Raw genomic sequence first — 23,797 nt, forward strand, 5'->3', positions numbered from 1 at the left:
AACCTAACCCTAGCCCTAACACTAACCCTAGCCCTAGCACTAACCCTAACCCTAACCCTAACAGTAGCACTAGCTCTAACTCTAATCCTAGCCCTAGTCCTAAGCCTAGCCCTACCCTAACCCTAAACCTAACCCTAAACAAAACCCTAGCCCTAACCCTAATCCTAACCCTAGCCCAAGTCCAAGACCTAGCCCTAGACCTAAGCAGACTCCTAAAACTAACCCTAGTCCTAACCTTAACCCTAACCATAGCCCTAGCCCTAGCCCTAAACCTAACCCTAACCCTATTGTGAGCACTAACCGCAACCCAACCCTAACCCTAGACCTAAACTTAACTGTAACCCTAGCCCTAACACTAACCCTAACCCTAGCATTAACCCTAACCCTAGCACTACCCTAACCCTAACACCAACCCTAAACATAGCCATAGCCCTAACCCTAAACCTCATCCTAGCCCTAGCCATAGCCAAACCCCAACGCTAACCATAATCATATCCCTATCCCTAACCCTAACCGTAATCCTAGACCTAAACCTAACCCCACCCATTGCCCTAGCCCTAACCCTAACACTTAATATAGTGCTAACCCTAAACCTTGCCCTTGCCTTAACCCTAACACTAACCATAGCCCTAGCCCTCGCCCTAAATATAGTCCTAGACCTAACTCAAAAGTCAACCCTAACCATAGCCCTAACCCTAGTCCTAATCCTAGCCCTAGCACTAACCCTAAACCGAACCCTAGCCTGAGCCCTAAACCTAACCCTAAATATAGCCATAGCCCTAACCATAACCCTAGCCCTAGCCCTAACCCTACACATTGCACCAGGCCTAACCCTAACCCTAACACTAGCCTCAGAACTAACCCTAATCCTAACCCTAACCAAAAGCCTCGCACTGACCCGAACCCAAAACCTAAACATAAACCTAACCCTAACCCTAACCCTAGCCCTAGACATAACCCTAACCTTAACCCTAAACATAAAACTAACCCTAATCCTAACCCTAACCCTAAGCCTAGCACTAGCCCTAACCCTAACCCTAGTCCTAGCTCTAACCCTAACCCTAGCCCTAGCCCTAATCTTAAACCTAACCCTAACCCTAGTTCTGGCCCTAACCCTAACCCTAACCCTAACACTAACCCTAGCCCTTGCCCTCACCCTATCCCTAACCCTAATTCTAACACTAGCCCTAGCTCTAACCCTAACCCTCGAGCTAGCCCTATCCTTATCCCTAGCACTAACCCTAACCCTAAACCTCAACCTAACCCTAAAATTAGCCCTAAACCTAACCCTAAACCTATCCCTAGACATAGCCCTAGCACTAACCCCAACACTAAACCTAACCATAGCCCTAACCCTAACACTAATCATAACACTATCCCTAGACCTATACCTAACCCTAAACCTAACTCTATCACTAACCCTAACCATAGACCAAGCCCTAAAGCTAACCCTAACCCGAGACCAAGAGATAACCCTAACCCTAACCCTAACCCAAACCCTAGCTGTAGATGTAAACCTAACCCTAGCCCAAACGCTACCCCTAGCCCTGGGCCTAACACTAACCATAAATCTGACACTGACCCTGACCCTAACCCTAACCCTTACTCTAGCCCTAACCCTAACCCTAACCCTAACCCTAACCCTAGCCATAGCACAAGCCCTAACCTTAACCCTAACCCACCCTAGCCCTAGCCCTAGCACTAAACCTATCCCTAACCATAACCATAACCCTAACCCCAACCTAACACTAACTCTAGCCCTAACCCTAACCCTAACCCTAGCTCTAGAGTTACCCCTAACCCTAACCCTAGCCCTAACACTAATATTAGCCCTAGCACTAACCCTAAACAAAACCCTTATCCTAACAGTAGTCCTAGCTCTAACCCTAATCCTATCCATAGTACTAGCCCTAGCCCTAACCCTAACCCTAAAGCTAACCCTAACTCTAAACATATGCCTAGCCCTAACCCCAACCCAAACCCTAACCCTAATCCTAGACCTAGCCCTAGCCCTAACCCACTCCTAACCCTAACCATAGTCCTAACTCTAACCATAGCCCTAGCCCTAGCCCTAGCCCTAAATCTAACCCTAACACTATTCCGAGCACTAACCGCAACCCAAACCCTAACAATAGACCTAACCTTAACCCTAACCCTAGTCCTAGCCCTAACACTAATCCTAAACCTAGCACTAACTCTAACCCTAAACCCAACCCTAAACATAGCCATAGCCCTAACCCTAAACCTAACCCTAGCCCTAGCCCTAACCGTAACCCCAACCCTAACAATAATCATAACCCTAGCCCTAACCCCAACCCTAAGCATAACCATAACCCTAGCCCTTGCCTTAACTCTAACACTAACCATTGCCCCAGCCCTAACCTTAACCCAAACACTAGCCCCAGAACTAACCCTAATCCTTACACTAACCCTAAGCCTAGCACTAACTCTAACCCTAACCCTAACCCTAAACCCAAACCTAAATCTAACCCTACCCTAAACATAAACCTAACCCTAACCCTAAACTTAACACTAGCCCTAGGAGGAGAGACGCCCAGGGCTCCGAGTCCACACATCGGCGCTGGAAGTGGAGGTGAGCTTAGTAACCAGAGACATTGGCGGGGAAACGGTGGACAGAATTTTAGAGGGACGCGGGTTTTGAAGCGGGAAAGTCCAATAGACTACAGGAGAGAAGGAAAAATAAATAAATAAATAAATAAATAAATAAATAAATAAAAAGGTGGGGGCATACTGGTACAGACAAGTTCCACTCTCTGCCAACCTTGCAAAGGTGAGCAAGAGACAAAGAGCTGGGATATACATAATAAAAGGGGAGAGTTAAGACTACAATTCAGTAGCCTAGGCAACCCAGTGGGAGTCCGCAGGACTCTTTGGGTAGAAGCCAGGAAGCTAAATACCATCCATTCTGCTCAGCCTTGCAGTATTACTTACCTCCTGAACAAAAAATAAAATAAAATAAAATAAAATAAAATAAAATAAATAAATGAATAAATAAATAGAGATTTACCACACATAACCTGAGGGTGTCACCTTTGCACACCTGTAACCCTGAAGAACCAAGCAGAGCTCTCAGGCCACACCCATCTCAAGCCTCCAAGGCTCCTCCATCAGCAGGCAGTACACTTAACACGGACATAGTATAATAATAATAATAATAATAATAATAATAATACAAAAACTCACAGTGAGGGAAACAGAATTAACCATGCCAAGCAATAAACACAGAAATCGAGGGAACAAGATCAACGATGACATTATGATGCCTCCAAATAAACAAAACACCCCAAGTCAAGATTATGAAGATGATGAGATAGAAGAAATGCAAGATATGGATTTCAAAAAATTTATGATAAGAACATTTAGAAGTTTTCAAAAGCAAATCCTTGAACTACAGAAATCCTTATTGGACAGGATTGAGAATCTCCCTCGTGAAAATGAAATTTTAAGGAAGAATCAAAATGAAATGCAGAAACTAGTAGAGCAGGAAAGTGTGATAGTGAAGAGAAATCAAAATGAAATGAAGAGCTCAATAGATCAAATGACAAACACATTAGAGAGCCTTAAAACAGAATGGGTGAAGCAGAAGAGAGAATATCAGACTTAGAAGACAGAGAACAGGAAAGGATACAGTCAAACCAAAGAAAAGAAGAGGAAATTAGAGATCTAAAAAATATTGTTGGGAATCTACAGGATACTATTAAAAAACCCAACATTCGGGTTCTAGGAGTTCCTGAAGGCATGGAGAGAGAGAAAGGATTAGAAGGCCTTTTTAGTGAGATACTAGCAGAGAACTTTCCGGGTCTGGAGAAGGACAGAGACATCCTAGTACAGGAAGCTCATAGAACCCCCAGTAAACATGACCAAAAGAGATCCTCACCACGACACGTTGTAATTAAACTCACCACAGTGAAACATAAAGAAAAGATCCTAAAATGTGCAAGAGAGAAATGTCAGATTACTCTCAGAGGATCTCCAATCAGACTCACAGCAGACTTCTCGTCAGAAACACTACAGGCTAGGAGGGAATGGTGAGACATAGCACAGGTGCTAAGAGAGAAAAATTGCCAGCCCAGAATATTATATCCTGCCAAGCTCTCATTTGTGAATGAAGGTGAAATAAAGACCTTTCATAGCAAACAGAAATTGAAAGACTTTGTGGCCACTCGTCAGGCCCTGCAAAAGATACTTAAAGATGTGCTACACTCAGAAACACAGAAACACGGCCATCAATATGAAAGAAAGAAGGGAAAGGAAGAACACCTACCAGTAAAAGAGCATGGGAAGCTCAAAGCATATACTAGAAAATATCTCCGGGAAAATGGCAGGGCAAAGTCACTATGTATCAATAGTCACATTAAACGTGAATGGCCTGAACTGTCCAGTTAAAAGACACAGATTGGCTGACTGGCTTAAGGAACAACACCCAACTATTTGTTGCCTACAAGAAACACATCTCTCTAACAAAGAGGCATGCAGAGTGAAAGTGAAAGGTTGGAAAAAGATATTCCATGCCAACAGAAACCAAAAAAAAGCAGGTGTAGCCATATTAATATCAGACAAAATAAACTTTAATAAAAAACTGTTAAGAGAGACAAAGAGGGGCACTATATAATGATTAAGGGTTCAATTCAACAGGAAGATATAACAATTATCAATGTATATGCACCTAATTACAGGGCACCGGTCTATTTAAAAGATATGTTAAGGGACTTAAAGAGAGACTTAGATTCCAATACAATAGTACTGGGGGACTTCAATACTCCACTCTCAGAAATAGATAGATCATCCAGACAGAAGATCAACAAGGAAACAGCAGATTTAATTGACACTATTGCCCAAATGGATCTAACAGATATCTACAGAACTTTCAATCCTACATCTAAAGACTTTACATTCTTCTCAGCAGTGCATGGAACCTTCTCTATTTTTGATCACATAGTAGGTCATAAAGCAAGTCTAAGCAATTTTAAAAGAATTAGAATCATACCATGCAGTTTCTCAGACCACAGTGGAATGAAGCTGGAAATGAGCAACTCAGGAAACCCAAGAAAGTATGCAAACACATGGAGACTGAACAACATGCTCCTGAATGAACACTGGGTCATTCAAGAAATCAAAAGAGAAATCAGAAACTTTCTGGAAGTAAATGAGGATAACAACACAACATATCAAAACTTATGGGATACGGCAAAAGCAGTATTGAGAGGCAAGTTTATAGCAATAGGTGCCTATATCAAGAAATTGGAAAGGCACCAAATAAATGAGCTTTCAGCACATCTCAAGGACCTAGAAAATTTGCAGCAAACCAGACCCAAATCTAGTAGGAGAAGAGAAATAATTAAAACCAGAGAAGAAATTAACAGGATTGAATCCAAAAAAACATTACAAAAATCAGCCAAGCGAAGAGCTGGTTTTTTGAAAAAATAAACAAAATTGACACCCCATTGGCCCAACTAACTAAAAAAAGAAGACAAAAGACCCAAATCAATAAAATCAGAGATGAAAAAGGAAACATAACAACAGACACCACAGAAATAAAAAGAATCATCAGAAATTACTACAAGGACCTGTATGCCAGCAAACAGGGAAACCTATCAGAAATGGATAGATTCCTGGACACATGCAACCTACATAAATTGAACCAGGAAGACATTGAAAACCTAAATAGACCCATAACTGAAACAGAAATTGAAACCATTATAAAGGCCCTCCCAACAAAGAAAAGCCCAGGACCAGATGGATTCACTGCTGAATTCTACCAGACATTTAAAGAAGAACTAATTCCATTTCTTCTCAAATTATTCAGAACAATTGAAAAAGATGGAATCCTCCCAAATTCTTTCTATGAAGCCAGCATCACCTTAATCCCTAAGCCAGAGAAAGATGCAGCACTGAAAGAAAATTACAGACCAATATCCCTGATGAACATAGACGCAAAAATCCTCAATAAAATTCCTGCCAATAGAGTACAACAACACATCAGGAAAATCATCCACCCAGACCAAGTGGGATTAATCCCTGGTATGCAGGGATGGTTCAACATTCGCAAATCAATCAATGTGATTCACCACATTAACAGACTGCAGAAGAAAAACCATATGATTATCTCAATAGATGCAGAGAAAGCATTTGATAAAATTCAACACCCTTTCATGATGAAAACTCTAAGCAAATTGGGTATAGAAGGAACATTCCTCAATATAATCAAAGCAATTTATGAAAAGCCCACAGCCAGCATCCTATTGAATGGGGAAAAGTTGGAAGCATTTCCACTGAGATCTGGCACCAGGCAGGGATGCCCACTCTCACCACTGCTATTTAACATAGTTCTGGAAGTTTTAGCCAGAGCCATCAGACAAGAAAAAGAAATTAAAGGAATACAAATTGAGAAGGAAGAAGTCAAACTATCCCTCTTTGCAGACGATATGATTCTTTACTTAGGGGATCCAAAGAATTCTACGAAGAGACTATTGGAACTCATAGAGGAGTTTGGCAAAGTGGCAGGATATAAAATCAATGCAAAAAATCAACAGCCTTTGTATACACAAGCAATGCCATGGCTGAGAAAGAACTGCTAAGATCAATCCCATTCACAATAGCTACAAAAACAATCAAATACCTTGGAATAAACTTCACCAAGGACATTAAAGATCTCTACGATGAAAATTACAAAACCTTAAAGAAAGAAATAGAAAAGATACCAAGAAATGGAAAAATCTTCCATGCTCATGGGTTGGAAGAATCAATATCATCAAAATGTCCATTCTCCCAAAAGCAATTTATAGATTCAATGCAATACCAATCAAGATACCAAAGACCTTCTTCTCAGATCTGGAAAAAATGGTGCTGAAATTTATATGGAGGCACAAGAGACCTCGAATAGCTAAAGCAATCTTGTACAACAAAAACAAAGCTGGAGGCATCACAATACCAGATTTCAGGACATACTACAGGGCAGTTGTTATCAAAACAGGATGGTACTGGTACAGAAACAGATGGATAGACCAATGGAACAGAATTGAAACACCTGAAATCAACCCAAACACTACTGCCAACTTATATTTGATCAAGGATCTAAAACCAATTCCTGGAGCAAGGACAGTCTATTCAATAAATGGTGCTGGGAAAACTGGATTTCCACATGCAGAAGCATCAAGCAAGAGCCCTACCTTACACCTTACACAAAAATCCACTCAACGTGGATTAAAGACCTAAATCTACGACCTGTCACCATCAAGTTATTAGAGAACATAGGAGAAACCCTTCAAGATATTGGCACAGGCAAAGAACTTCTGGAAAAGTCCTGGGAGGCACAGGCAGTCAAAGCCAAAATCAACTATTGGGATTGCAGCAAATTGAGAAGTTTCTGTACTGCAAAAGAAACAGTCAGGAGAGTGAAGAGACAACCGACAGAATGGGAAAAAATATTTGCAAACTATGCAACAGATAAAGGGTTAATAACCAGAATCTACAAAGAGATCAAGAAACTCCACAAAAACAAAACCAACAACCCACTTAAGAGATGGGCCAAGGACCTCAATAGACATTTTTCAAAAGAGGAAATCCAAATGGCCAACAGGCACATGAAAAAATGTTCAAGATCACTAGCAATCAGGGAAATGTAAATCAAAACCACAACGAGGTTTCACCTCACCCCGGTTAGAATGGCTCACATACAGAAATCTACCAACAACAAATGCTGGCGAAGATGTGGGGAAAAAGGGACACTAACCCACTGTTGGTGGGAATGCAAACTGGCCAAGCCACTGTGGAAGTCAGTCTGGAGATTCCTCAGAAACCTGAATATAACCCTACCGTTCGACCCAGCCATCCCACTCCTTGGAATTTACCCAAAGGAATTTAAATTGGCAAACAAAAAAGCGGTCTGCACCCTAATGTTTATTGCAGCACAGTTTACAATAGCCAAGACCTGGAACCAACCTAAATGCCCATCAACAGTAGACTGGATAAAGAAATTATGGGATATGTACTCTTTAGAATACTATACCGCAGTAAGAAACAATGAAATCCAGTAATTTGCAACAAAATGGAGGAATCTGGAACACATCATGCTGAGTGAAGTAAGCCAGTCCCAAAGGGACAAATACCATATGTTCTCCCTGATTGGTGACAACTAACTGAACACCAAAAAGGAAACCTGTTGAAGTGAAATGGACACTATGAGAAACATAGCCATAGCCCTAACCCTAAACCCTAAACCAAGACCTAGCCCTAACCCTAACCCAAATCCTAGACCTAAACCCAACCCTACCAATTGCCCTAGCCTTTCCCTAACCCTAACTCTACCCTAGTCCTAACCCTAACCCTAACCCTAACACTAAACCTAGGACTACCCCTACCTTAAAACTAACCCTAAGCCTAAACCTAACCTAAACCTAACCCTACACTTACCCTAACCCTAACCCTTACCCTAGTGCTACCTCTAAACCATGCCCTTGCCTTAACCCTAACACTAAACATTGCCCCAGCCCTAACCCTAACCCTAACACTAGCCCCAGAACTAAACCTAATCCTAACCCTAACCCTAAGCCTAGCACTAGCCCTAAACCTAACCCTAAGCCTAACCATAAACCTAAACCTAAACCTAAACCTAACCCTAAACATAAACCTACCCCTAACCCTAACCCTAACACTAGCCCTAGAGCTAACCCTAACCGTAGCATTAACCCTGACTATCCCTAGCTCTAAACCTAACCCTAGCCCTAAACCTAACCCTCAACACAGACCTAGCCCTAAACCCAAACCTAACACTAACCATAACCATAGCCAGACCTAACCCTAGCCCTAGCCCTAACCATAACTATAACCATAGACCTAGCCCTAACCATAACCCTAGCACTAGCCCAAACCTAATCCTAACCCAAACACTAGCCCTAACTGTAATAATAATCATAGACCTAGTGCTATACCTAACCGTGACCATAACACTAGATCTAGCCCTCACCCTAACCCTAACCCTAACCCTAGCCCTAACCCTAACCCTAACACTTAGCATAGCCCTAACCCTAACCCTAACCCTAGCCCTAGCACTAGCACTAACCCTAAAATAACTGTAACCCTAACCCTAGCCCTAGCCCTAGCCCTAACCCTAACCGTAGCTCTGGCCCTAACCCTAACCTAACACTAGCCCTAACCCTAAACCTAACCCTAATCATAACACTAACCCTAGCAGTAGCCCTAGCCCTAACCCTACCAAAATGTAAGCTTACCTTAACCTCTAAAAATAACCCTATCCCTAACATCACCCTTGCCCATGCCCTAAATCTTGCACTAAAACAACCCTAAACATAGACCTAACCGTAACCCTAGCCCTAAATCTAACCTGAACACTGGCCCTAACCATAACCCTAACCTTAGCCCTAACCTTAACCCTAGCCCTAGCCCTAACCCTAACCCTAACCCTATCCCTAGCCCTGACCCTAACCCAAACTGTAAACCTAACACTAACCCTACCCTAACCCTAACCCTAACCCTCTCCCTAACTCTTACACTAACCTTGTCAGTAACCCTAACCCTGACCCTAACCCTTACCCTAGGCCTAACCATAACCCTAACCCTAGCCCTAGCACTAGCACTAACCCTAACCCTAGCCGTTGCCTAGCCCTAACCCTAACACTAAACCTAGCCCTAGCTCTATGCCTAACCCTACTCTAGCTGTAAACCGAACACTAACTTTAGCCCTAGAACTAGCCCTAGCCCTAAAACTAACCATAACCCTAGCCCTAACCCTAACCCTACCCCTTACCCGAGCACTAACACCTAAGCCTAACCCTAACCCCAACCCTAACGGTAACATACCCCCAAACCTAACCTTAGCCCTAACCCTAACCCTAACACTACACCTAGCACTAACCCTAACCTTAGCCCTAAACCTAAACCTAAACCTAACCCTTTCCCTAACCCTAACCCTAACCCTAAACCTCTCCCTTGACCTAAACTGAAACCTAACATTAACCCTAACCCTAAACCTAACACTAACCCTAAACATAGACCTAGCCATAACCCTAACCAAAACCCTAGCCCTAACCCTATCCCTAACCCTAACCCTAGCCCAAGCATAACCCTAACCCTAACCCTAGCCCTAGATATAGCCCTAGCACTAACCCTAATGTTAACGCTTCCTCTAGGCATAACCCTAACCCTATCTGTAGCCCTAGCACTAACCCTAACCTAACACTAGCCATAACCCTAACCCTAATCAAAACCCAAACTATGGTCCTAAACCTAACCCTAACCTTGGTCCTAGCTCTAACCCTAATCCTATCCGTAGCCCTAGCCCTAACCCTAACCCTAAACCTAGCCCTAACCCTAACCAGAACCCAAACACTAACTCTAACCCTATAATTAGTGCTAACCCTAACCTTAAAACTAACCCTAACACTAACATGAACCCTAGCCCTAGCCCTAACCCTAACCCTAACCCTAAACCAAACGCTAGCCCTAGCTCTAACCCTAAACCTAGCCCTAGCCCTAGCCCTAGCCCTAACCCCAACCCTAACCCTATTCCTCTCCCTAACCCTAACCCTAAACCTAGCAGTAGCCCTAACCCTAACCCTAGTCCTAGCACTAGACCTAGCACTAACCCTAACCCTAACCCTAGTCCTAGGACTAGACCTAGCACTAACCCAAACCCTAAACTTATCCCAAGGCCTAGCCCAAACCCTAACTCTAACACTAGCCATAACCGTAACCCAAACCTTAAACCTGACACTAAACCTAACCCTAAACCTTACCCCAGCCATAACCCTAACCCTAATGCTAGCCCTAGCACAAGCGTTAGCACTAACACTAATGCTAACCATAGCCCTAGCACTAGCCCTAGCACTTACCCTAACCGTAACCCTAACTCTAGCCCTAGCCCTAGTTATAACCCTAACCCTAAAACTAGCCCTAGCCCTAACCCTAACCAAAACCCTAAACCTAATGCCTAACCCTAACCCTAACCCCACTCTAGTGTTAGCCCTAATCCTAACCCTAACCCGAGACCTAGCCATAAACCTAACCCTTACCCTAGCCCTAACCGTAATGCTAACACTAGCCCTAGCACAAGCCCAAACCCTAACCATAACCATAGCCCTTGCCCAAACCCTAACACTAAACCTAGCCCTAGCTCTAAGCCTAACCCTTACCCTACCTAGCCCTAAACCAAACCCTAACTATTACCCTAGCACTAGCCCTAGCCCTAACACTATAACTAAACATACTGTAACCATAACCATAACCCTAACCCTTACCCTAGCCCTAACTCTAACCGTAACCCTAGCCCTAGCACTAGCCCTAGCCCTAACCCTAACCCTAACAATAACCCTAGCACTAGCCCTAGCATTAGCCCTAGCCCTAACCCTAACCCTAACCCTAACAATAACCATAGCCCTAGCCCTAGCCCTAACCCTTAACCTAATCCTAGCCCTATCCCAAACCCTAACCGTAACCCTAATCCTAACCCCTAACCCTAACCCTAACCCTAACCATAGCCCTAAGCCTAACCCTAACACTAGACCTAGCACTAACCCTAAACTTAGCACTAAACCTAAATGAAACCCTATCCCTAGACCTTTCCCTAACCCTAAACTTAACCCTAAAACTCTCCTTTGACCTAATCTTAAACCTAACAGTCACCCTAGCCCTAAACCTAACACTAACCCTAACCCTAGCCCTAGCCCTAACCCTAACCCTAGCCCTAACCCTCAACCAACCTAACCCAAACCCTAACCCTAGACCTAGCCCTAGCCCTAACCCTAACACTAGGCCTAAACCTTACACTAGCCCCAACCTTAGTCCAAAACCTAGCCCTAGAACAAACCCTAGCCTTAACTCTAACCCTAACCCTAACCCTAAAACTAACCCTTGCCCTAGCCCTAACCCTAAACATAACTGTCTCCCTCGACCTAACCTGAACCCTAGCCCTAGCCCTAACCCTAACCCTAACGTTAGTCATAGCAGTAACGTTAACCCAAACCTTATTCCTAGCCCTAGCCCTAACCCTAACCCTAACCTTAACCCTAACTCTAGCCCTAGCCCTAGTTATAACCCTAACCCTAAAACTAGCCCTAGCCCTAACCCTAACCGAAACCCTAAACCTAACGCCTCACCCTAACCCTAACCACAACCTTAGTGTTAGTCCTACTCCTGACCCTAACCCTAGCCCTAGTCCTAGCCCTAGCCCTAACCCTAACCCCAACCCTAACCCTTACACTAACCCTAAGCCTAGCCCTAAATCTAACCGAACACTGGTCCTAACCATAACCCTAACCCTAGCCCAAACCTAAACCTTACCCAAACCCTAACCCTCACCCTTGTCCTAGCCCTAACCCTAGCACTAACCCTAACCCTAACCCTAGCCCTAGACCTAGCCCTAGCCCTAACCACACTCCTAAACCTAACCCTAGTCCTAAAAATAACCTTAGCCATAGCCCTAGCCCTAGCCCTAAACCTAACCCTAACCCAAATCCGAGCCCTAACCGCACACCAAACCCTAACCCTAGCACTAACACTAACCCTAACACCAAACCTAAACATAGCCATAGCCCTAACCCTAAACCTAACCCTAGACCTAGCCCCAGCCGTAACCCTAACTCTAACCATAATCACAACACTAGCCCTAACCCTAACCCTAACCATAACCATACTCTAGCTATAACCTTAATGTAACCCTAAACCAAGACCTAGCCCTAACCCTAACCCAAATCCTAGACCTAAACCTAACCCTACCCATTGCCCTAGCCTTACCCTAACACTAACACTAGCCCTAGCCCTAACAATAACCCTAACCCTAAACCTAGCACTACCCCTAACACTAAAGCTAACCCTAAGCCTAAACCTAACCAAAACATAACCCTACACTTACCCTAACCCTAACCCTTGCCCTTGCCTTTACACTAACACTAACCATTGCCCCAGCCCTAACCCTAACCCTAACACTAGCCACAGAACTAAACCTAATCCTAACCCTAACCCTAAGCCTAGCACTAGCCCTAAACCTAACCTTATCCTAACCCTAAACCTAAACCTAACCCTAAACATAAACCCAACCCTAACCCTAACACTAGCCCTAGAGCTAACCCTAACCCTAACACTAACCCTAAGAATATCGTAGCTCTAAACCTAACCCTAGACCTAACCCTAACCCTAAACACAGCCCCAGCCCTAAACCCAAACCTAACCCTAACGCTAGTCCTAGACCTAAACCTTACCCTATCCCTAGCCCTAGCCCTAACCCTAACCCTATCCACAGACCTAGTCCGAACCATAACCCTAGCACTGGCCCTAACCCTAACCCTAAAACAAACTCTAGCCCTAACCGTAACCATAACCATAGACCTAGCCCTATCCCTAACCCTAACCATAACACTAGCTCCAGCCCTCACCCAACCATAACACTAACACTGGCCCTAACCCTAACCCTAACACTTACCCTAGCCCTAACCCTAACCAAACCCTAGCCCTAGCACTAGACCTAGCCCTAGCCCTAACCCTAACCCTACCCCTAGTCCTAGCCCTAACCCTAACCCTAACCTTAACTCTAACCTTAGCTCTAGCCCTAACCCTAACCATAGCACTAGCCCTAACCCTAATCCTAACTCTAAACCTAACCCTAATCATAACACTATCCCTAGCCCTAGCCCTAGCCCTAACCCTACCCAAATGTAAGCTTAACCCTAACCCCTAACAATAACCCTATCCCTAACATCACCCTCATCCGTGCCCTAAATCTTGCACTAAAACTAACCCTAAACATAGACCTAACCATAACTCTAACCGTAACCCTAGCCCTAGCCCTAGCCCTAATCATAACCCTAACCCTAACCCTAGTTCTAGCCCTAACCATAGCCCTAACCCTAACCCTAATCCTAATCCTAGCACTAACCCTAACTCTAACTCTAACCCTAGCTCTAGCCGTAACCACAACCCTAGCCCTAACCCTACCCCTAGCCATAGCCCTACCCCTAGCCATAGCAATAACCCTAACCCTAACCATGACCCTAACACTAACCCTAACCCTTACTCTAGCCCTAACCCTAACCCAAACCCAAGCCATAGCACAAGACCTAGTCCTAACCCTAAACCTAACCCTAGCCCTAGCCCTAGAACTAAACCTATCCCTAACTGTAACACTAACCCTAAACCATAACCCTAACCTTAACCCCAACCCTAACACTAACCAAAGCCCTAACACTAACCATAACCCTAGCTCTACAGCTAACCATAACCCTAAACCTAACACTAGCTCTAACACTAACCCTAGCCCTACACCTAACACTAACACTAACCCAAACCCTAACCCTAATACTAGCTCTAATCTAACCCTAAGCCTAACCCGAGCCCTAGCCCTAACCCTAATCCTAAACCTAACACTAACCCTAAACATAGCCCTAACCCTAACCCTAACCCTAAGCATAGCACTAGCCCTATCCCCAACCACAACCCTAACACTAACAATAACCCTAGCCCTAGCACTAACCCTAACCATAACCCTAACCCTAGCCATAATATTAACCATAGACCTAGCCCTAACCCTAACTAACCCTAAGCCAAGCCCTAGCCGAACCCAAAACCTAACCCTAAGCCTAACCCTAGCCCTAGCCCAAACGCTAACCCAGGCCTAACCCTAAACCTAGCCCTAACCCTAACATAACCCTAACCAGAATCCTAACCCCAACCTTAACCCTAAACATAGCCATAGCCCTAACCCAAACCCTAATCATAATCTTGGCCCTAGCAATAGCCCAAATCTAGCCTTAGCCCTAACCCTAACCCTAACCCTAACCTAGACATAAACCCAATCCTAAACATAGCCATAGCCTTAACTCTAACCATATCCATAGCCCTAGCCCTAGCCCTAACCCTAACGATAACCCTGGCCCCAACACTAACCCTAACCCTAAACCTAGCCCTAGCCCTAGCCCTAACCCTAACTCTAAACCTGGCCCCAACACTAACCCTAACCCTAACCCTAACCCTAGCCCTTACCCTAACTCTAACCCTAGCCCTAACCCTACCCTAACCCTGGCCCTAAACCTAACCCTAACCCTAGACCAAATCTAAACATAACCCAAACCATAACCCTAGCCCTAACCCTAACCCTAACCCTAGCCTTAACCGTAAACATAGCCCTAACCCAAACCCTAACCCTAGCCGTAAACCTAACTGTAAACCTATCCCTAGCCCTGATACTAACTCTAACAATAACCTATCACCCTAGCCCTTACACTAACCCTATCCCTGGCCATAACCCTAACCCTAACACTCACCGTAGCCCTAACCCTAACCATACCCTTGCCCTAACCCAAACCCTAACCATAATCCTAGAACTAGCCCTAGCCTAAATCTAGCACTAGCCCTAAACGAAAACCTAACCCTAGCCCTAGCCATAACCCTAACCCTAAATATGGCCATTGCCCTAACCCTAACCCTAAACATAGCCCTAGCACTAGCCCTAAACTAACACTAGCCATATTCCTAGCCCAAACCCCAACCCTAAGCCTACCCTAGCTCTAACCCTAACCCTAAACCTAGCCCTAGCCATAAAAATAAACCTAACCCTAGCACTAACCCTAATCCTAAACCTAACCCTAAACATAGCCATAGCCCTAACCCTAACCCTAACACTAGCCCTAGCTCTAACCCTAACCCTAGACCTAACCAAGACCTAGCCATAACAGTAACCCTAAACCTAAACCTAACCATAACCCTAACCCTAGCCCTAACCCTAACCATAACCCTATCTCTAACCCTAACCCTAACCCTATTCCTAGCCCTGACCCTAACCCTAACCGTAAACCTAACCCTAACCCTAACCCTATCCCTAACCTTAACCCTCTCCCTAACTTGAACACTAACCTTGTCAGTAACCCTAACCCTAACCCTTACCCTAGGCCTAACCGTAACCCTAACCCTAGCCCTAGCACCAGCCCTAAACCTAACCCTAAACCTATCCCTAGCCCTGATACTAACACTACCAGTAACCCTAACACTAATCCTAGCCCTTACACTAACCCTATCCCTGGCCATAACCCTAACCCTAACACATACCCTAGCCCTAACCCTAACCATACCCTTGCCCAAACCCTAACCATAACCATAGCCCTAGCCATAGCCCTAACCTTAACCCTAACCCTAGTACTAGCCCTAAGCCAAACCCTAACCATAATCCTAGCCCTAGACATAGCCCATATCTAACGCTCGCCCTAACCCTAACCCTAACCCTATACCTAGAATTAACCCTAATCCTAAACATAGCCATAGCCTTAACCTAACCATAACCATAGCCTGAGCCCTAACCCTAACTATAACCCTGGCCCCAACAAAAACCCTAACCCAAAACCTAGCCCTAGCCCTAGCCCTAACCCTAACCCTAAACCTGGCCCCAAAACTAACCCTAACCCTAACCCTAGCCCTTACCCTAACTCTAACCCTAGCCCTAAACCTACCCTAACCCTGGCCCTAACCCTAACCCTAAACATAGACCAAACCTAAACATAACCCGAACCATACCCTAGCCCTAACCCTAACCCTAGCTGTAAACCTAACAGTAAACCTATCCCTAGCCCTGATACTAACATACCAGTAACCCTAACGCTAAACCTAGACCTTACACTAACCCTATCCCTTGGCAATAACCCTAACCCTAACACTTACCCTAGCCCTAACCCTAACCATACCATTGCCCTAACCCTAACCCTAAACATAGCCCTACCCGTAGCCCTAACCTTAACCCTAACCCTAGTACTAGCCCTAAGCCAAACCCTAACCATAATCCTAGCCCTAGAAATAGCCCATATCTAACCCTAGCCCTAACCCTAACCCTAACCCTAACCCTAACCCTAACCCTAACCCTAACCCTATCCCTAGATAATAACCCTAATCCTAAACATAGCCATAGCTTTAACTCTAACCATAACCATTGGCCGAGCCCTAGCCCTAACCCTAACTATAACCCTGGCCCCAACACTAACCCTAACCCTAAACCTAGCCCTAGCCCTAGCCCTAACCCTAACCCTAAACCTGGCCCCAACACTAACCCTAACCCTAACCCCAGCCCTTACCCTACTCTAACCCTAACCCTAACCCACCCTAACCCTGGCCTAAACCTAACCCTAAACCTAGTCTAAACCTAAACTTAACCCGAACCATACCCTAGCCCTAACCCTAACCCTAGCCGTAAACCTAACAGTAAACCTATCCCTAGCCCTGATACTAACAATAACAATAACCCTAACACTAATCCTAGCCCTTACACTAACCCTATCCCTGGCCATAACCCTAACCTAACACTTACCCTAGCCCTAACCCTAAATATACCCCTGCCCAAACCCTAACCCTAACCATAGTCCTACCCGTAGCCCTAACCTTAACCCTAACCATAGTACTAGCCCTAACCCAAACCCTAACTATAATCCAAGCTCTTGCCCTTACATAAATCTAGCACTAGCCCTAAACGAAACCCTAACCCTAGCCCTAGCCATAACCCTAACTCTAAATATGGCCATTGCCCTAACCCTAACCCTAAACATAGCCCTAGCACTAGCCCTAAACTAACACTAACCCTATTCCTAGCCCAAACCCAACCCTAAGCCTACCCTAGCTCTAACCCTATCCCTAAACCTAGCCCTAGCCATAAAAATAAACCTAACCCTAGCACTAACCCCAATCCTAAACCTAATCCTAAACATAGCCATAGCCCTAACCCTAACCCTAGCTCTAACCCTAACCCTAGACATAACCCCAGCCCTAGCACTAACAGTAACCCTAAACCTAAACCTAACCGTAACCATAACCCTAGCCCTAACCATAACCATAACCCTAGCCCTAACCCTAACCCTAACCTTAGCCCTAACTTTGACCCGAGCCCTAACCCTAACCCTAAACCTATCCCTAGCCCTGACCCTAACCCTAACCGTAAACCTAACCCTAACCCTAACCCTCTTCCTAACCTTGTCAGTAACCCTAACCCTAACCCTTACCCTAGGCCTAACCGTAACCATAACCCTAGCCCTAGCACTACCCTAACCCTAACCCTAGCCGTTGCCTAGCCCTAACCCTAACACTAAACCCAGCCCTAGCTATATGCCTAACCCTAACCTAGACGTAAACCTAACCCTAACTCTAGCCCTAGAACTTGCCCTAGCCCTAAAACTAACCCTAATCCTAGCCATAACACTAACCCTACCCCTTACCCGGGGACTAACACCTAACCCTAACCCGAACCCTAACCTTAACCTCAATGCTAACCTTAGCCCTAACCCTAACCCTAACACTACACCTAGCACTAACCTTAACCTTAGCCCTAAATCTAAACTTAAACATAACCCTAGCCATTTTCCCTAACCCTAAACCTCTCCCTTGACCTAATCCAAAACCTAACAGTAACCCTACCCCTAAACCTAACACTAACCCTAAACCTAGACCTAGCCATAATCCTAACCAAAACCCTAGCCCTAACCCTAACCCTAGCCCTAGTATAACCCTAACCCTAACCCTAGCCCTAGATCTAGCCCTAGCACTAACCCTAACCTAACACTAGCCCTAACCCTAACCCTAACCCTAACCCAAACCATGGCCCTAACCCTAACCCTAACCTTGGTCCTAGCTCTAAACCTAATCCTACCCGTAGTCCTAGCCCTAACGCTAACCCTAAATCTAGCCCTAACCCTAACCAGAACCCTAACACAAACTCTAACCCTATAATTAGGGCTAACTCTAACCCTAACCTTAACACTAACCCTAACACTAACACAAACCCTAGCTGTAGCCCTAACACTAAACCTAACCCTAAACCAAACACTAGCCCTAGCTCTAAACCTAACCCTAGCCCTAGACCTAGCCATAGCCCTAGCCCTAAACCTAACGGTAACCCATGCCCTAAAATAAACCCTAATCCTAGCCCTAGCCCTAGCACTAGCCCTAACCCCAACCCTAACCCTAACGGTAGCCCTAACCCCAACACTAACCCTATCCCTCTCCCTAACCCTAACCCTAACCCTAACCCTAAACCTAGCTGTAGCCCTAACCCTAAACCTAGTCCTAGTACTAGCCCTAGCACTAAACAACCTAACCTTATACCAAGCCCTAGCCCAAACCCTAACCCTAACACTAGCCCTAACCATAACCCAAACCTTAAAACTGACAAAAACCTAACCCAAAACCTTACGCTAGCAATAACCCTAACCCTAACACTAGCCCTAGCACAAGCCCTAGCACTAACACTAACGCTAACCATACCTCTAGCACTTGCCCTAGCCCTAACCCTAACCCTAACCTTAATCCTAACTGTAGCCCTAGCCTTAGTTATAACCCTAACCCTAAAAGAAGCCATAACCATAACACTAACCGAAACCCTAAACCTAACGCCTAACCCTAACCCTAACCCCAACCCTAGTGTTAGCCATAATCCTAGCCCTAACCCTAGACCTAGCCCTAACCCTAACACTTACCCTAGCCCTAACCCTAACCGCAACCCTAACACTAACCTTAGCCCTAACCGTAAACCTAACATTAGACCTAGCCCTAACCCTAAACCTAACCGTAAGCCTCAACCTAGCACTAGCCCTAGCCGTAACTCTAACCATACCTAGCCCTAGACCTAACCCAAACCCTTACCCTAGCACTAAACCTAACCCTAACCCTAGTCCTAGAGCTAACCCCACGCTTAACCCTACCCCTAAACCAAAACCTAACCCAAACCCTAAACCTAACATGAACCATAGCCCTAGCCCTAAGCCTAACCCTAATCCTAGTCATAGCCCTAACGGTAACCCTAACCCTATCCCTATCCCTATCCCTAGCCCTAACCCTAACCCTAACCCTACACCTAGCCCTAGACCTAGCACTAGCACTAGCCTTAGCCCTAACCCTAACACTAACCCTAGCCCTAACACTAAACCGAATCATAACCCTCACCATAGCACTAGCCCTAGCCGTAACTCTAACCTTACCTAGCCCTAGCCCTAACCCTAACCCTTACCCTAGGCTAACCCTAAGCCTATCCCTATCCCTAGAGCTAACCCTAACTGTAACCCTAGCCCATAACCAAAACCTAACCCTAACCTAAACCTAACCCGAACACTTGCCCTAGCCCTAACCCTAACACTAACCCTCTCCCTCGAAAAAATCCAAAACCTAGCCCTATCCCTAACCCTAAACCTAACCCTAGTCATGGCCCTAATGGTAACCCTAACTCTATCCCTAGCCCTAGCCCTAACCCTAACCCTAGCCCTAGACCTACCCCTAGCACTAACATAGCCCTAAACCTAACACTAACCCTAACCCTAGCTCTGGCCCTAACCTGACCCAAACCCTATCCTAACTCTAACCTTAACGCTAACCCTAACCCTAGCCCTAGCACTAGCCCTAACCCTAACCCTACACCTAAACCTAAGCCTAACCTAATCCTAACCCTAGCACTGGCCCTAACCCTAAACCTAACCCTAGACCTAACCGTAACCCTAAACCAGGCCTAACCCTAGCCCTACACCTAAACTTAACCCGAACACTAGCCCTAGCCCTAACACTAATGCTAACCATAACGTTAGCCCTAGCCCTAATCCTAAAAATAGCCCTAGCCCTAGCCCTAGCCATAACTCTAACCCTAACCTATTCCTAATCTGAGCCCTAGCTCTAACCCTAAAACTAACCCTAAAGCAAAATCTAAACCTAGCCCTAACCCTAACCCTAACCCTAACACTAGTCCTAGCCCTAAGCCAAACCCAAAACCCGACACTAAACCTAACCCTAAACCTTACCCTAGCTGTAACCATAACTCTAACCCTAGCTCTAGAACAAGCCCTAGCCCTAACCCTAACCCGAACCTTAACCCTAACTCTAGCCCTAGCCCTAGTTATAACCCTAACTCTAAAAATAGCCCTAAACCTAACCCTAACCAAAACCCTAAACCTAACGTCTAACCCTAACCCTAACCCTAACCCCAACCCTAGTGTTAGCCCTACTCCTGACCCTAACCCTAGCCCTAGCCCTAACCATAACCTTTACCCTAGCCCAACCCTAACACCAACCCTAACCCTTACACTAACCCTAACCCTAGCCCTAAATCTAACCCGAACCCTGGGACTAACTATAACCCTAACCCTAGCACAAACCTAAACCTTACCAAAACCCTAAACCTTGCCCTCGTCCTCGCCCTAACCCTAGCACTAACCCTAACCCTAGCCCTAGCCCTAACCCTAACCTTTACCCTAGCCCAACCCTAACACCAACCCTAACCCTTACACTAACCCTAACCCTAGCCCTAAATGTAACCTGAACCCTGGGACTAACTATAACCCTAACCCTAGCACAAACCTAAACCTTACCAAAACCCTAAACCTTGCCCTCGTCCTCGCCCTAACCCTAGCACTAACCCTAACCCTAGCCCTAACATTAGCCCTAGCCCTAACCCTAACCTGAACCCTTGACATAGCCATAACCTTAACCCTAACCCTAACCTGAACCCTATTTCTAGCACTAACCTTAACCCTAATCCTAAACCTAACCATATCCCTAACCCTAACTCTAACAGTAGCCCTATCTCTAACCCTAACCCTCGCATTAGAACTAGCCCTAGCCCTAACCCTAACCCTAACCCTAACCCTAACCCTAACCCTAACAATAACCCTAAGCCTAGCCCTAGCCCTAGCCCTAACCACAACCCTAACCCTAACGCTAGCCCTAACCCTAGCCCTAGAACAAGCCCTAGCACTAAGCCTAATGCTATCCCTAGCCCTAACCCTAATGCTAACCCTTGCCCTAGCCCTAACCCTAACCATAACACTACCCTAGCCCTAGCACTAGACCTAGCCCTAACAATAAACTTAAGCCTAACCCTAGTCCTATCCCTAGCCCTAACGCTAACCCTAACCATACCCTTATCCCTAACCCTAAGTGTAACCCTAAACTAACCCCTAGCCCTAACCCTAACCATAACCCAAACCCTAACACTAAACTTAGCCCTAACCCTAAACCTAACCCTAGACCTAACCATAACACTAAACCTAGCCCTAACCCTAGCCCTACACCTAAACCTAAACCGAACACTTGACCTAGCCCTAACACTAATGCTAACCCTAAGCTAACCATAACCTTATCCCTAGCCCTAATCCTAAAACTAGCTCTAGCCTTAGCCCTAACCCTAACCCTAGCCATAACTCTAACCCTAACCTATTCCTAATCCTAGCCCTAGCTCTAACGCTAAACCTAACCCTAAACCAAAGCCTAACCCTAACCCTAGCCCTAAACCTAACCCTAAACCTAACCCTAGCCCTAACTCTAACCCTAACCCTAACCCTAACCATCGCCCTAGCCCTAGCCCTAACCCTAACCCTAACCCTATCACTAACACTAACTTAACCCTAACCCTGGCACTAGCCCTAACACTAAACCTAACCAAACCCTAACCCTAGCTCTATCACTAACAATAACAATAAGCCTAACCCTAAACCTAACCCTAACCCTAACACTAACCCTAGCCCTAGCCCTAACACTAACCCTAACCCCAACCCTAACACTAGCCCTAGCTATAACCATAAACGTAGCCCTAAACCTAACCCTAGCTCTTGCCCTAGAACTAGACCTAACTTAACCCTAAATCTAACCCTCGCACTAGCACAAGCCCTAAACCTAAACCTAACCCAAACCCCAACCCCAACCCTAACCCTAACCCTAACCCTAATCCTAACCCAAACACATTCCGTCGCCCTAATCCGAACCCTAACCCTAACTCTAGTCATAAACCTAAACCTAACCTGAACCTTAGCCCTAGCCCTACCCTAACCCTAAACCCCTCCCTCGCCCCAATCGGTACCCTAACACTAAACCTAGACCTAAGCCTAACCCTAACACTAAACCTAACCCTAACCCTAAGCCTAACCCTAACACTAAACCTAACCCTAACCCTAGCCCTAACCCTAACACTAACCAAAATTTAACCCTAAACCTAAAACTAGCCCTAGCATTAACCCTAATCCTAACCCTAGCCCTAACCCTAACCCTAACACTCTCTCGCTCGACCTAATCTGAACACTAAACCTAACAATAGCACTAACCCTAAACCTAACACTAAGCCTAGTCTAGCCCTAACCACAACCCTAAACCTAGCCCTAACAATAAGCCTACCCATGCCCTAGCCCCAACCCTAGCACTAGCCCTAACCCTAACCCTACCCTAAGCCTAACCCTAACCATAACCTAATCCTAACCTTAGCCCTAGCCCTAATCCTAACCAAATTCTAGCCCTAGCAATAACTCCAACCCTAGCCCTAATGGTAACCCTACGCTAATATTAACACAAGCCCTAGCTCTAACCCTAAAACTAACCATAACCCTAAACCTAAGCCTAGCCCTAAACCTAACCCTAACCCTAACCCAAACCCTAAACCTAACCCAAACCCTAAACCAAACCCTATTCCTAGCACTAATCATAACCCTAACGCTAGCCCTAACCCCAACCCTAACCCTAGCCCTAGACTTAACCATAACCCTAGCCCTAACACTAACCCTAACCCTAACCCTAAACATTGCCATAGCCATAACCCTAACACTAACTCTAGCCCTAGCACTAGTCCCAGCCGTAACCCTTACTGTAACCCTATACCAAACCCTAGCCCTAACCCTAACCCTAACCCTAGCCATAGCCCTAAACCTAACCCTAACTGTAGCCCTAACCCTAACCCTAACCATAGCCCTAGCCCTAACCCTAACCCTAAGCCTAAACCTAACCCTGGCCCAAGCACTAACCCTAAACCTAACGCTAACCCTAACCCTAG

The sequence above is a fragment of the Oryctolagus cuniculus genome, chromosome 13, assembly GCF_051225735.1.
Source record: "Oryctolagus cuniculus isolate XC-2025 breed Fujian yellow rabbit chromosome 13, ASM5122573v1, whole genome shotgun sequence".
Lineage (NCBI taxonomy): Eukaryota > Metazoa > Chordata > Mammalia > Lagomorpha > Leporidae > Oryctolagus > Oryctolagus cuniculus.